At 51.2% G+C, this 15,515-nt stretch overlaps 1 long non-coding RNA gene across 1 annotated transcript; it reads right to left on the reverse strand.

Annotated features, from left to right (window-relative positions):
- Positions 1–6,817: 6,817 nt before the first annotated feature.
- LOC308563126 lies at positions 6,818–13,847 on the reverse strand. Its single transcript, XR_013999744.1, has 5 exons — positions 13,744–13,847; positions 10,996–11,180; positions 10,365–10,533; positions 9,494–9,561; positions 6,818–6,870 (listed from the first exon to the last, which is right to left on the reverse strand). It is a non-coding gene; the product is annotated as an uncharacterized lncRNA (long non-coding RNA).
- Positions 13,848–15,515: the final 1,668 nt, after the last annotated feature.

Here is a 15,515-nt window from a genome sequence, read left to right on the forward strand (position 1 = left end):
CAACTTAAGATCTATCTGGGCACATAAAATACAAAGAAATAGAAAGGTTATATATCTACATTATAGCATTATAAATGGAAAATAGCCACTTAAACCTAACCTTGTCTATCCCCATTTTTAAAAATTATTTCTTCTATTAGCCGAATTAGAGAAAGGCGATCAGTTCCTTTAAGCAAGAGTGTATTCATTTTATTTTGCTAAGTCTTGCCTAGTATCTCAGCTTGGGCTTGCTGCTCCCCATCGACTGTGAAAGGGGACGCTCCAGTTAGTAGTTCATACATCAGGACACCTAAACTCCACGAGTCAACTGCCTGCAAAACAATTTTATAGAATATTAATTAACATGCAATTTATAGGTAGAAAAATGAACAAAATAAAGCTGCATATTTAGAAGATATTTTAACAAAAAGATTTTGTACATAGCTTTCTCTCCCAGGAGTATTAAATGAGCATAAGCAAGAGAAACATTTGGAGAACAAATATGCAGGTATCCTCAGAAAGGAATTTAAACATTTAGTCTGTCAATCAATGAGCTAAAAGTGTTGTAATTATTTTCTAAATTAGTAATGGTTCTCCTTTGGATAATTAAAAATGAATATTTTAAAACTTTTTAATTGATTTCAGACAGAGGAAAGGAGAGGGGGACAGATACAACATCAATGATGAGAGAGAGTCAGTGAACCTGCACACCCCCTGCTGGGGATCCAGCCTATAACCCAGGCATGTGCCCTGATTGGGAATCGAACCTCCATCTCCTGGATCAACTTCTGAGCCACGTTAATGAGACAAAAGTATAGATATTTTTTTCATTTAAAAGAAATTAAATTTTTTTAAGTACATCAAATCTTTGGACTCATGATGGGGGGAGGGAGGGAAGTACCGATTAGCATTTTTATTAATTATCTAGCTGCAATAAATATTATAAAATTATTTAAAGTCAAAGAATAAAAATGAAAATGTAAAAAATCCCACCTATAGGTGTTACTTTTTTCACACCAACCTAAATCAGTTCTTATAGAGCCTATCTCATGAACGGAATGGCCTTCGTTTGCGGAAAGCATGCTGAGATTTAAAATAATGTAAAACAAAATGGGAACTAACTGGGAAACAAATTTATAAATGTAGTTACCAGAAATGAGAACTGAGCAAATTATATATAATTGAAGGAATCCTGATCTACTGAAAAATACTTCTTTTATAATTATGCAAAACAAGATTTCAATAATGGTTGAGTATGTGAACTCATGCCAGTGAAAAGATATTAACTGGATGCTAAAACATTATTTTATTTATCTATTTTTCAATATGTCTTTGTTGATTTGAGAGAGAGGAAGGGAGAGAGCGAGAGAGAAACAGCGATGACCAGAGTCCTTGATCGGCTGCCTCCTGCACGGCCCCTGCTGGGGATCGAGACTGCAACCCGGGCATGTGCCCTGACCAGGAATCGAACCTGCAGCTCCTGGGTCACAGGTCGATGCTCAACTGCTCAGCCACGCCAGCCGGCCGGGCTCCATGCTAACATCTTCAACTCTCTGCTTCCAAATGTCAGGGCCAAGGTTTCAGAGAAATGATGCAAAACCCATGAGCCTAGACCTATTTTACAGAGAAAACATATCAATGACATAGAAACAGGCTCAGGCCGGCTGAAACCACAGGAAGTGAGTGCAAGGCAGGCGCGGGGACCAGCGCGCTGCACACTGTGTGTCTCACGGGAGCAGCTCAGAGCCATCGCGGTGCTCCATGGGCTCCCCGTAACTTAGCTGTATTCTGGCCCTCAGTGTGCAGAAATTCTAGGAGCAATATAAAGTTTTCTTTCCTAAAAACGGGTGCCATGCCTTGGCCTGTGTGGCTCAGTTGGCTGGAACATCATTGCCTACACCCAAAGGTTGTGGGTTCAATTCCCAGTCGGGGCACCTATCTAGCTTTGGGTTCAATCTTCAGGTTGGGGTAAGTCCGGGAGGCAACCCAAGGATGTTTCTCTCTCGCATGAATGATTCCTTCTCTCCCTTTCCCTCTCTCTTCCCTTCTTTCTAAACTTAATGAGCATATCCCCGGGTTAGGATTAGGAAAAAAATTGGTTCCATTAGGTCTTAGAAGGTAATTTTCCAATTTGAATAGTTATCAATTCTTACCAAATTTCCCAAGAGTTTCAAAGAATCCCTTGAAGCGAACTAAACCAACAATTGAATTATTTTCTTTATATGAGCACTTTTTGTCCCCAAAAAGGTACACACAGGGGAGATTTTTGATGGAACATAAATATAGGGTGTTCCCCGAAAGTTACACACATTTTGACAGCTGATAACACTATTTTCACTCTCTTCAGGTTTAAGGGATTTGAAGCAATGGGTGAAGCCACACTAAGTTTTGAACAAAGAAACCATGTCCACTAGACTCTTTATGGGGATATGTAAAAGAAAGTTTACGGTGCAAAACCAACAACACTTGGGAACTGAGGGTAGCTACTGAAAGACAAGGCCCACAGATTCCCACAGAACAGGGTGATCCCTGAGGTTTGCGGTTCCTTTGCTGCGCATCAGCTCCGGCCTGGGCGCTCAAGAGACAGAAGCAAAGGAATCACAAACGTCAGGAACCACTTTGTTTGGCGTTTGTGCGCTTTGTCTTTCCACAGCTGCCCCCGATTCATTGACTGTTGCTGGGTTTGAGCCGTAAGCTTGATATTTTATGTATCCCCATAAGAAAGTTTAGTGGATAATTTTCATTGTTCAAAGCTTAGTCTGGCTTCACCCATTATTTCAAACCTGTTAAACCTGAAAAGGAGTGAAAATTAAGGGAGTTATCAGCTGTGAAAGTTTATGTACATTTTTGGGAGACACACTGTAGATCACCATCAAAGTACATGCATTTCACAAGTGTGTACAAATATATTTAATATATTGCCAGAAATTTGATTACTATGCCATGGAGTTATTCAGAAATCATAAGTCAACATCTCACCCACCATAGGGACACTAGGGCACTACACCCACTCCCAAATCTGGCGTGCACCTCATCTCAGACACACTCCCCTCAAAAAATATGGATACTTACTGTGGGCGGGTTGCCTTCTCAGTGCCCCACACCCCAGGCCTGGCATATCTAGTATTTGTAGAAAAGTGAGCCAGGGCAGGTAGGTCCCTGTGTGGGCCCAGGAGCCAGCTAGAGAGAGGAAAAGGCCTGAGACCACCTGCCAGGAAGGCCACCTTGGCCCTGGGTGAAGGGAAGTACATGGGAGGCCAGGAGTGTCTCAGCAACACTCTTGGTTTACAGTGAGCCTGACTCCAGGTTCTGCCAAGGCCTCAAGCTGTCTGTATTCTGGCGGATCTGGTCTTCAACTAGGATGATACGGCTTCTAGGAAACATAGTAGAGTTTCAGCCCTGTGAGCCTGTGTGCCCTTGAGTATCTGCACACGCACACATGCTTTAAAGGTGGTCAACAAGTTGTAAACAGGTGCTCCGCAGGGGCGTGCTGAAATAGCGTCTGCTTTGGGGCCCCAGTTTTGTCCCTGCATTACGAACATCCCCAGGACAGAGTAGATTTGTTCAATAGAAAGCAGTGCCTGGAGGCTGTAGATACATGTCCCACACCTGGGAGTGTCACACTTTAGGGCTTGGCACAGTGTCTTCACTGACAGAAGAAGCGGGAGAAACGCAGGGGAACCCCATTCCTGCCACCACGGGCAGGCAGAGAGAAGGCCGGCGTCGTCAGGAGGCAGCGGTGCGTTTAAGGCTCTGCAGCTGCTAGTCCAGGAGACCAGGCACAGGCAGCCACGGTCCACACTCGCACCACAGGGTGTGCTGGGCCCGCCCGGCTCAAGGAGGAGCTCCAGCTGGCAGGTGTGCGGGAGGTTGGGGGCATCGTGGCTTGCTGGGGTGTGCCCAGAGACAGGCTCTGGGGAGGCTGGGTCCGCCTCAGCGGGTGCTGGGTGGGGCCTCGGCCTCAGCAGGTCTCAAGGTGGGCTCACTCAGCCCTGGCTTCAGCAGCTTCCCCTCGGAGGTGCTGACAGCCATCTACATGGTGGGGCCGCAGAGCTGGTGGGCATCCTGGCCCCTTCTCTCCTGGTAAGGGGTCCTGGCTGGACTCTAATGGTTGGGAGATCATTGGCCTTCCTCAAGAGGTCACTAACCAGGTCATCCTGGCAGCTGAGAATGTCCTACAGAGAACAGAGAAAAAAGTGAGCAGCCGGAGTGAGGGCCACCAGGGTCACCAGAGAGCCCTCTTTTGCCCAGGACGTCCCCTGTGCAGGCCACTTGGCGAGGACTAAAGTTTCCCACTCCTGTTGGGCCTTTCACAGCCTAGCTGGGCCCCACCACACACAAAGCCCTTGGTTGAGATGCTGAGGCCGGGGCCACACATGGGTCAGGGAGAAAATCTGGTGTCACTCAGGCAGCCCCCTAACTTCACCAGCAGAAAAACAGACTGAGAGAAGGAAGACATTTCCAAAAACACATCCACTGGATGGGAGGGTGAGGGCTCGGAGCATGGACACAGCCAACGGTTTCCAACTGCTCCTCATTCCGACCAAGCTCAGTGGGAGGCAGAGAGCTGCTGGGTAGGCTGACCTGTGTTCCTTCTCAGGCCACCAGCTCAGACACCTTGTGAGGGCTTCATCTTAGGCCACAAGAAATAGAAAGGACGCCAGCAGCTCCTAAATGCCAGAGTGGCCTCACTCGAAGGCCTCATTGCCACCTACACCTTTCTCTTGATCTGACAAGGGGGATGTAGGAACGGAGCCACCAAGGGTAAATCTGGACTGTGCAGGGGACGGCCAACCCACCTTTGTTCCCTTTAAGCTGCTATCCTGGCTGAGCAGCTGTACCCGGGCCAGGCTTCCAGTGTCCAGGGAACCAGTGTCCTTTCCCACTCTGTTGGCAGCATGCCAAGGCCCCCAATCTGAGGTCGGACCCTGCTCTGGTACCTGCAGCCCTCTGCCAGCACCTCACAGCCTGGAGGAGCCGAGTGGAGGTGTCCCCTGAGGTGGATGGACACCATGAGGAGAAGAAAGGAAGGAGTGCATGAGGAGGAGGCAGGGGTCACCAGCAAGTGGAGTCAGACCCCAGGCAGCTAGACATGTCCGGAAGCGTAAGTCTGTGGACATCTAAGCAGCCCAGGAACCACCTGCACGTGCGAACAACTCCTGACCCAGGAAGACATCTGGACCCACAATTGACACACACACAGTCTGCACCAAAGAAGGAAAAAAATCAACCTTATCAGTGACAAGTGTGGGGCAACCACCCTCCAGGCTGCCGTGTACCTGCATGCGAGTGTCCACCACAGCCCTCAGGTCTGAGGATGAGAGCGGCTACAGGGAGGGGACACTTCCCTGGCCGAGGGCAGGCTGCCCCTTCCAGGCCTGCAAACCTCCCCTCCTGGCCCATTCCTCCAGCACACGCAGTATCGGGGCCCTGTCCCCGGGATCATCAGTGTCTATCCAGCTGCACACTAACAACTGTGGACAGGGACGGGTTTTCGTGGTCCCTGCTCATAGCTGGTGAGCAGCTGAGCTACACTGAGAACCGGGGACACACCGGGAGGTGCTCTGCTTCCCTCCCCGCCAAGCAGTCTGCTCCGGATTGAGTGGGTCCACAGGGCACCCAGGTCCCAAGTGCTGGCGTGGGCCAGGGCAGGTAGGTCCCTGTGTGGGCCCAGGAGCCAGCTAGAGAGAGGAAAAGGCCTGAGACCACCTGCCTATAAGGCCACCTTTGCCCTGGGTGAAGGGAAGTATATGGGAGACCAGGAGTGTCTCAGCAACACTCTTGGTTTACAGTGAGCCTGAATCTAACGTCTGCCAAGGCCTCAAGATGTGTGTAGTCTGGCAGGTCTGGTCTTCAACTAGGATCATATGGCTTCTAGGAAACGTAGAGTTTCAGCCCTGTGAGCCTGTCTGCCCTTGAGTATCTGCACAGGCACACATGCCTTAAACGAGGTCTACAAGTTGTAAACAAGTGCTCTGCAGGGGCGTGCTGAAATAGCATCTGCTTTGGGGGCCCAGTTTTGTCCCTGCATTACGAACATCCCCAGGTCAGAGTAGATTTGTTCAATAGAAAGCAGTGCCTGGAGGCTGTAGATACATGTCCCACACCTGGGAGTGTCACCCTTTAGGGCTTGGCACAGTGTCTTCACTGACAGAACAAGCGGGAAAAACGCAGGGGAACCCCATTCCTGCCACCACGGGAGGACAGAGAGAAGGCCGGCGTCGTCAGGAGGCAGCGGTGCATTTAAGGCTCTGCAGCTGCTAGTCCAGGAGACCAGGCACAGGCAGCCACGGTCCACACTCGCACCACAGGGTGTGCTGGGCCCACCTGAAAAGGAGTGAAAATTAAGGGAGTTATCAGCTGTGAAAGTTTATGTACATTTTTGGGAGAGACACCCTCTAGATCACCCTCAAAATACCTGCATTTCACAAGTGTGTACAAACATATGTAATATAAGGAATGCGGTTACTATCCCAAGGAGTTATTCAGAAATAAGAAGTCAAGATCTCACCCACGATGGGGACACTGGGGACCTACACCCACTCCCAAATCAGGCGTGTACCTCATCTCGGACACACTCCCCTCAACACACTATGTACACTTGCTGGGGTCTGCCCAGAGACAGGCTCTGGGGAGGCTGGGTCTGCCTCAGCGGGTGCTGGATGGGGCTTTGGCCTCAACAGGTCTCACGGTGAGCTCACACAGGCCCTGGCTTCAGCAGCTTCCCCTCGGAGGTGCTGACAGCCATCTTCATGGTGGAGCCGCAGAGCTGGTGGGCATCCCGGCCCCTTCTCTCCTGGTAGGGGGTCTTGGCTAAACTCTAATGGTTGGAAGATTATTGGCCTTCCTCAAGAGGTCACTGAGCAGGTCATCCTGGCAGCTGGGAATGTCCTACAGAGAAGAGAGCAAGAAGTGAAAGGCCCGAATGAGGGCCACGAGGGTCCTTAAACAGCCCTCTTTCACCCAGGATGTCCCCGATGCAGGCCACTTGGCCAGAACGGAAGTTTCCCGCTCCTGTTGGGCCTTTCACAGCCTAGCTGGGCCCCACCACACACAAAGCCCTTGGTTGAGATGCTGAGGCCGGGGCCACACATGGGTCAGGGAGAAAAGCCATGTGTCACTCCAGCAGCCCCTCAACTTCACCAGCAGAAAAACAGACCTAGAGAGGGAAGCCGTTTCCAAAAACACATCCACTGGATGGGAGGGTCGGGGCTGGGTGCCTGGACACAGCCAACGGTTTCCAACTGCTCCTCATTCCGAAAAAGCTCAGCGGGAGGCAGACAGCTGCTGGGCACATTGTCCTCTCTTCCTTCTCAGGCCACCAGCTCAGACACCTGGTGAGGGCTTCATCTTAGGCCACAAGAAACAGAAAGGACGCCAGCAGCTCCTAAATGCCAGACTGACCTCACTCGAAACCCTCACTGCCACTTACACCTTTCTCTTGATCTGACAAGGGGGATGTAGGAACGGCGAGGTGGGGCACCAAGGGTAACTCTGGACTGTGTAGGGGACGGCCACCCTACAATTGTTCCCTTTAAGCTGCTATCCTGGCTGAGCAGCTGTATGTGGGCCAGGCTTCCAGTGTCCAGGGAACCAGTGTCCTTTCCCACCAGGTTAGCAGCATGCCAAGGCCCCCAGACCAAAGTCTGACCCTGCTCCGGTACCTGCAGCCCTCTGCCAGCACCTCACAGCCTGGAGGAGCCGAGTGGAGGTGTCCCCTGAGGTGGATGGACACCATGAGGAGAAGAAAGGAAGGAGTGCATGCGGAGGAGGCAGGGGTCACCAGCAAGTGGAGTCAGACCCCAGGCAGCTAGACATGTCAGCGAAAGTCAGTCTGTGGGACAGCTCAGCAGCCCAGGAACCACCTGCACGTGCGAACAACTCCTGACCCAGGAAGACATCGGGACCCACAATTGACACACACACAGTCTGCCCTAAACGGGGAAAAAAAATCAACCTTCTCTGTGACGAGTGTGGGGGAAACACCCTCCCGGCTGCCCTGTACCTGCATGAGTGTCCACCACAGCCCTCGGGTCTGAGGGTGAGAGCGGCTACAGGGAGGGGACACTGCCCTGGCCGAGAGCAGGCTGCCCCTTCCAGGCCTGCAGACCTCCCCTCCTGGCCCATTCTTCCAGCACGTTCAGTATCAGGTCCCTGTCCCCGGGATCATCAGTGTCTATCCAGCTGCACACTAACAACTGCGGGACAGGGACTAGTTTCCACGGTCCCTGCTCATAGCTGGTGAGCAGCTGAGCTGCACTGAGAACCGGGGACACACCCGGAGATGCTCTGCTTCCCGTCCCGCCAAGCAGTCTGCTCCGGATTGACCGGGTCCACAGGGCACCCAGGTCCCAAGTGCTGGCGCGGGCCACAAACAGCAGCAGCTGCAAAACACCAGTTAGCAAGGGCATGTGGGGTGAGCCACAAATACTTGGTTTTCCTGAAGGCACAAAAGCAGAACGAGTCCCCTCTTTGAGAAGGGAAAACTTGAACTTAAAAGCCACCTCTGCCTTTGAAAAGGATGTGTCCCTAACAGGCAACTGCAATACAAATCAACGGCCTCCACACCACCCCTGTATCCTGGAGCCCTCGCTGCACACTCCTCGCCTCCTCCTCGGGAAGAGAAGCTTGAGGAGCCAGAGCCCTCAGGAAGGAAACCCTCTCGTCCCAGGGTGAGCCTAAGTCGGGCTGCGAGTGAAACTTCCGAGAGCGGTGGCCGACCCCTCCCGTCGTCATCCTCCCCCAGGGCGAGGAGAGAGGGCTCCGAGGGTCCAGCTGTGTCACCCCAGCCCTGTCTCCACCCGTCAGCTGGAAGCGTCTATGTGTGCGGATCAGTGCCAGCACCATTCAATATTTTACGCAGTGGAGAGGGCAGGAGACGACCCTCACTCCTACACTTACTGCTGATCAGTTCAGAGACTGGGTCCCATTTGAACTCTCTCAGTCTTTGTTTTAATTAAAAATTGAGTTTCCCACCATTCTAGGAGCTTGTGTTTCAGAAATTACAAAAACCCAGACAACTTTTAATTTTTGAGAGGGGTGGCATAATTCACTGTTTCCCTTCTGCAGACATTTGTAATAGGCCTAAATCAGATGCAAGTGTTTCTAACAATTTCTGAGATGAAATTTACATCTTGGAGCTGCTCTGGGCAACTAACCTCCAAGTGAGGACAGCGAGACCTTCCTGCAGTCAGTGCTCTCTGCATGGGCCGCCAGGCCTTCCTTCAAGCAAGGACAGCCAGAGCCTCCAGAAGGAGGGCACTCCATAGGTAGTGACTTCCCCATCACTGGAGGTATGTAAGCAGAAGCTGCATGTTTAGGCCCCTCGGAGGGCTGGGAAGGAGTGTGGAGGAACTGTGGGTGGGTCCCCCGTTCCCACTCTAGCATTACAACTCTACTTGTACCCATTGTGTCAGTGGAACTTCCACACAGGAATTAACAGGAAGGACAAGTCCTGTGAATGAAAACAGGCATGAGAACCGAGGCTGAAGGGCACAGCACACCACCCACTCACCATGCTGCCTGCAGTTGGTGAAGTCGAGCTCCAGGAAGCGCTCACAAAGCTGTCATCTGAAGTCTAGCCTATGGTGAAAATAAGGCTGTGAGACAGGGGACCGGGGATACCCATGGCGAAACAGGCCTTTTGCCAAACGGCCACCTCTGACTCGGCCCAGCGCCTGAGTGGTGGTGGGGTCCAGCACCTGGAGGAGGGAGGGACGTGTGGACCGTCCCTTAGGACCTGCCTGTGCTCTCCATCCCCCCATTTCTCCTGCTGGGACAGCCTCAGTCTCCAGACTTCTATTTGACTTAACTTTAAACCAGGCTTCTGCCTGTGCAATGACTGGGACTCCAAACGGAGGCAGAGTCCAACCTGAGGGTAATGCACCAAAAGCAGAGGTGCTCCCCGGGGCCTTGTTCTCTCAGGGGCCGGAGGAAGGACAAGGAAAGAATCCAGCACCTGGGAGAGGAAGCTGGCTCCCTAGAGACTGAGCCCTGCACCAGCAGCTCCTACCAGGAACAGTGCACAACCCCTGGGCCACCAGTCACTACTCTTTCCCCGAGAAGGGCTACAATTGCCTGGGCCTCAAACGTGCTAGTTTCTCTCTGACAGCAGCCCCAGATCCCTTTCAAAATGACTCTAGGGCCTTCCCTTTAGCTGCTGAGGACCGGCCTCTGGACAGTGACGTCATCTGTCCAAAAACAGTTGCAGGCAGAGCTGAGTCGGAACCTGTGTCTGTGTGATGCCAGGGCCTTTCCACAGCTGAGCCTATCTGCTGACCACACCTTAGTTTCAGAGGCCCCTCCTGCTTCCGAGAGTAGGGGTCCCCAAGGACCCTGGGCTCCAGACGCTCATCCCTTCGGGTTTGGACGGACCCATCACTCACTTGGGGTGAGGCCTGGTGCCAGGAGATAGGGTGTAGTGATGGCTGTAGACAAACAGGTCTGGAAGCCCAGCTCTGATGACCAGGGCTTCATGGCTGGGCAGTGGACGCCTCCATGTGGTCAAGGCTGCCTCCACGCAGGATCCTCGCTTTGGTATTTGGTCCCGAGGGCCTGCGGCAGAGAAGGACGGTGAGAAATGGAGCTGCAGGATACCATGCCATGGCGAGGCTGTCACACTGAGGCCTAGAAGCATGGGCAGCAAGGCACGCGCACCACAGGAACAAAAGCTGAGCTCGCGTCTCGCAGGCTGTGCTCTGCAAAGGAGCTGTGTGGACATCAGCTCTGGAGATTTGCGTCCCTCCCACCACAGACACGATCTGTGAGGCTTCTCATGCAAAAGTGACTACAATGTTCCGGGACAAAACTACCACAACACTGCCGTGGGTTTGCATTTTCTACTTGATTGGTAACATACCTAAGGAGGCAGACGTGTGTGCATGGAGCATGCCCCCTTCAGGCTGCTACACACACGTGTGCACATCCAACACTCCTTCTGGCTGGTTCTACCTTCCCAGGAGGGAGATGGGAGATCCCAGCCTTCACTACCCACCTGCAGCCAAGTCGCCCTCCTACCTTTTCCTGGGGGCCTGCTGTGGGTGTACTGTTCCTTTACCAGTGGGAGCACGATCGGATGGCCTCCAGGGGATCCAGTGTACTGGACGACACCTGTCATTTTCTGGACCCCCCTTTGTTTTAAAAAAGTTGAGTATGGCTTTGGCTGTGTCATATGACTCCTCCCAATGGAACAAAGGTCTGAACTGTCGTGCAGACATATTAAGCAGGGATAAAGAATTCCTGTTTAATAACACACATCCATATGTCTATGTATGAAACTTTTATAGGCACTTTGGTGCCAAATACTTTTACAGAATTATTTTAGGGGAAGCTCTTCAATTTTACACTTACTCTTCCATTAGCGAGGGTTAAGAAACAAAAGCATTCCTCTGATTTACCATTGTTTAAATGTCTTTATTGATTTCAGAAAGGAAGGGAGAGGGAGAGATAGAAAAATCAATGATGACAGAGACTCACCCTTGGGCTGCCTCCTGCAAGCCCGCTACTTGGGATTGAGCCTCAAACCCGGGGATGTGCCCTGACCATGTATCCAGCCATGACCTCCAGGTTGCCACAGCGATGCTCAACCACTGAGCAACACTGCCTGGGCCTACTTACCGCTTTTTAATGTAAGAATACTATTCTAACAACGTTATAGAAGTGGTAGAAGTACCCCACTCTGTTAGCTCAAAGCTAAGCCCAGAAACAATGAATGTAATAAATGTACTTAAACACTGTGATCATAATTGTATTAAAACTACTTAATTAGCCCTGGCTGGTGTGGTTCAGCAGTTTGAGCATCGGCCCATGCAATGAAGGGTCTCAGGTTCAATTTCTGGTCAAGGGCACGTACCTGAGTTGGGGATCCCTCCCTACCCCCAGTTGGGGCTCGTGTGGGAGGCAACAAGTCCATGTATGTCTCCCACATCCATGTTGCTCTCTCTCTCTCTGTCTCTCCCACTCCCTCCTTCCCTGCCACTCTCTTTGAAAAGTAATGGAAAACATATCCTTGGGTGAGAATTAACAAAAAAACAAAACAAAATTTAAAAACAAAATCAAAATATCTACTTTATTATAATGTGTACATACATTTAAATAAAAATAAAATGTGGTATATCTATAATTCATTTATTTCTTAAGTATCATGTAAACTTAGATTACTATCCACCTAGAACCTGAAAGTAGCAATTCAATTATGTGTAGACCTGCAAAAAATTGCTCTTTGCTGGCAGAGCGTTATTGCATAGATAATAAAAATCATATAACAAATGTCATAATTTCTCTGCTTCCTCATTTCCATACTAAATGCTAATTTTGCATCAAACTACTGAAATAATGAAAGTTAAATAAAATTTACTTCATACCAATTTGTGTATAAAAAGTGAATAATTTGAACATGGTTGGACATGTTTAGACACAAAAAATAAGTGTATCATAAAGCATTAATCTGTTCACTGAATTATTTAAAAAGAAATGCTACAAAATTACTTTTGAAAAAACCACCAAACTGGTCACCAGGCCTGGCTGAGCGGTTGAGCATCAAACCCATGACCCAGGGGACTGGGGTTTGATACCCAGTCAGGGCACAGGGCTGGGTTGCAGGCTCGATCCCCAGCAGGGGGCGTTCAGGAGGCAGCCCATCAGTGACTCTCTCATCACTGATGTTTCTCTCTCTCTCCCCATCTCCCTACCTCTCTGACATTTAAAAACAAAATAAAAAATTAAAAAACAAAACAACCCTAAACTTCATAAAACTGGAGTTTAATGGACAAAGCATCCAGAGGGCTCCTTGCTCTGGCAGAAGTCTCAGGGGATGCCATCAGCTGAAGCACCATAACGACTTCCCTGGAACAAGTCATTTCTGGCCTCCTTCATGCCATTAGTGAAGGTTTAAGTGAGAAGTGCACCAATAACCTCATACCTCCAAGTCCAGTTAACTCCTGACATGCTGTAGGTGCTTGGGGTCTATGGCTTTTGCTACAACTCTGTGATATTCTGTCGGAGCCAAACCATGTGGTTATAGAGGATCCTGGTGTGGCACAGGAGGACTGGGCGGGGGGCTGGGAAAGCCCTGTAACAGCGCCGAGTTGTGGCAACACAAGGAACGAGGAACAGTGCCCACGGCTCCATCACACTGCAGGGAAGAGTGGGACTCGGCTCTGTGGGAGGGTGAGCGTGCCTCTCAGAAATAAAACCCTTACTGCGAAGGCTGACTCCCTAAGCAGCGGGTGCGTGCAGGGCCGGGAGACCCGAGGAACAGAGGACCCAGAGCCTGAGGCTGTCCTCTGTCCCTGCCCCCAGTGCCCAGTATGACCTGCACTTTCCACCTGCCGGGCAGAAGGTAACTAACTAACCTGTAATGAGCTCCTGAGGACACTGGCTACTTGCAAAACTCACTAGAGCAACTGCAGAGGCCACCCGGTGGCAGCTGGAAAGTGGAGCCGAGCTGCAGACACACAGCGTCTACCCCACACTGCTGTCACTGGGGGACCCTCACACCACAAAGGAGGACTCATTTGGGCGAGTGCGTGCATCGGAAAGCCCGAGTCCCATGTGTAAAAGCCCCAGTGAGGCGCCAGGCTGACGGGAGCAGGCGCTGGAGCAAGGACATGCTGGAAGGCCAGGCCAGTGGAATGAGCACCGGCCCAGGAGACGAAAACACGTCCCAGAGCCCTTCCACCGCCCATGGTCTGGGGACCCTCACACAGCTCCTCAGGCTTTGCTGAACTTGCAAGGTGGGGTTCAATCAACATCTGTCCTACTTACAGGGCTGGGAGACCGCAAGGACCGCCATGGTGACGACATGGAGCCTGCGGACCACAAGGGGGGGGGACCTGCCGCACAGCTTTGTGGCCGGGCCAGTTCTCGGGAGTGGGGCTATCACAAGGCAAGAAACAAAACTGCCGGAGCCAGCCGGCAGGCGAACGAGGACCTGATTGAGGGGGTGAGGATTAGAAAAGAAAGAAAAAGACAAAAGGATGGGATCGGGAGGGCCACAACCAAGGCAGAGCTAAGTTAAGCTGAGTCAGGCTGAGGCCCCGAGTTTATTGATTACAAGCCTTTTATAGTGCACCCAAACAATACCCCAAGCAGTGAAACAATGCCCCAAAGCAGTGACCTTTACATATTCCATTCCTGCATATCCGCACCTGTTTATGGAGACTTGATGTCTCCAGGTAGAGCAATAAATCTATTGTGCAAAGCTTCTACTTCCCTAAAGCAATGTTTAATCTTAAAACTAAGCTACAGGGGGTAGAGGTGCTAGCTCAACCGACCCACCCTGCGGGTCAACGTGCCAGAGATTTCTCTCTAAGGCGACGCTAGGGTCGGCGAGCCCCTGGAGAGACTCCAGGGCAACACCCTACCAGGGAGACTATTCATGAGGGGCAGCCAGCCGGCTCCCCACACAAAACCTCACCATTAAGGTTCTGGACCATGTAAAGATCCAAAGGCATCCCCAAGTTCTTCCTCAAACAGCAATACCATCCGCTATGTAAGCGTCGCTGGCTCACATGCTGACCATGCACCTCCCTTCGTCTACACTCCCCGAATTAGACCTGTTCCTCCAACAACCCTGGGATCAGCTACAAGGAGGGAGCAGATACCGACTGGGAAGGTCATGATCTCATCACAGCGGCCTCCCTGACGCTGACCAGAGAGAGGGTCACCAAGCAAGGACAGAGTACAGAAGAGGCGATAGTGTTCTGTTTTCATTTTTAAAAAAATTTTTGAAAGCAGTGTGTGGGGGGGTGACTACAAGGGGTAGTGGAAGAGCCTTGTGGCACTGGCCTGTTCTGTCCTGACTGTGGGGGACCATGCAGAGCTGCACACAGGCAGAGAGGGGAATGAGCCTGGGGATGGAGGACCATGCTCCTGACCCGAGGGCCACCTTGGGCCTCTGCAGGGAAGAGAGCCAGTTCTGCTGGCCCTGCTCCTGGGACTTCTCAGATTGACCACGTGGGCACCTGCGTTGCTTTCAAGCTCTGAAGGGCTCAATATACCAAAGAGAAAAGGTAGGCCCCCTGCTCATCAGCGTCTGGGTCTGGCTGCATCAAGATGGGAACAGAAAGGGGCCAATCAGCAGCCACAGCCCGGCCCCCTTACTGGGCTTTAATTCCTGGGATAGTTTCTATATTTTTACAAAACAGACCATTTCCTTAAGTGACAATGTAACAGCGCTGCCATGTTACCTGTTCGTTAGGCCTCGGATATGCTCCTTTAGCCTGTCTCTCTTCCATTTCCTGGCATCCACTGTCTCCTCAGCTTGCTGCACGAGAGGCTGTTCACCAAGACTCCGCTGGAAAGGATAGACATAAATCACAAAAATCGACACTGAACAAATCCCACTTTCCTCTTGCTTTGTGCACCATTAGACGTTCAATCCTCAGGAACTGGCAGAGCTGAAACCACCGACTGTGGCGGCTTAATAGACATGGGGCACTTGCTGAGTGCCCACAACAGCCTGCATACACGCTCCCCTCAGGATCTGTGGGCTCACCATTTGCGTTGATGTCAATACACCTCCACATCCCGTTTTC

Source organism: Miniopterus schreibersii (genome assembly GCF_964146895.1).
Source record: "Miniopterus schreibersii genome assembly, chromosome: 10".
In the NCBI taxonomy this organism is placed as follows: Eukaryota; Metazoa; Chordata; class Mammalia; order Chiroptera; family Miniopteridae; genus Miniopterus; species Miniopterus schreibersii.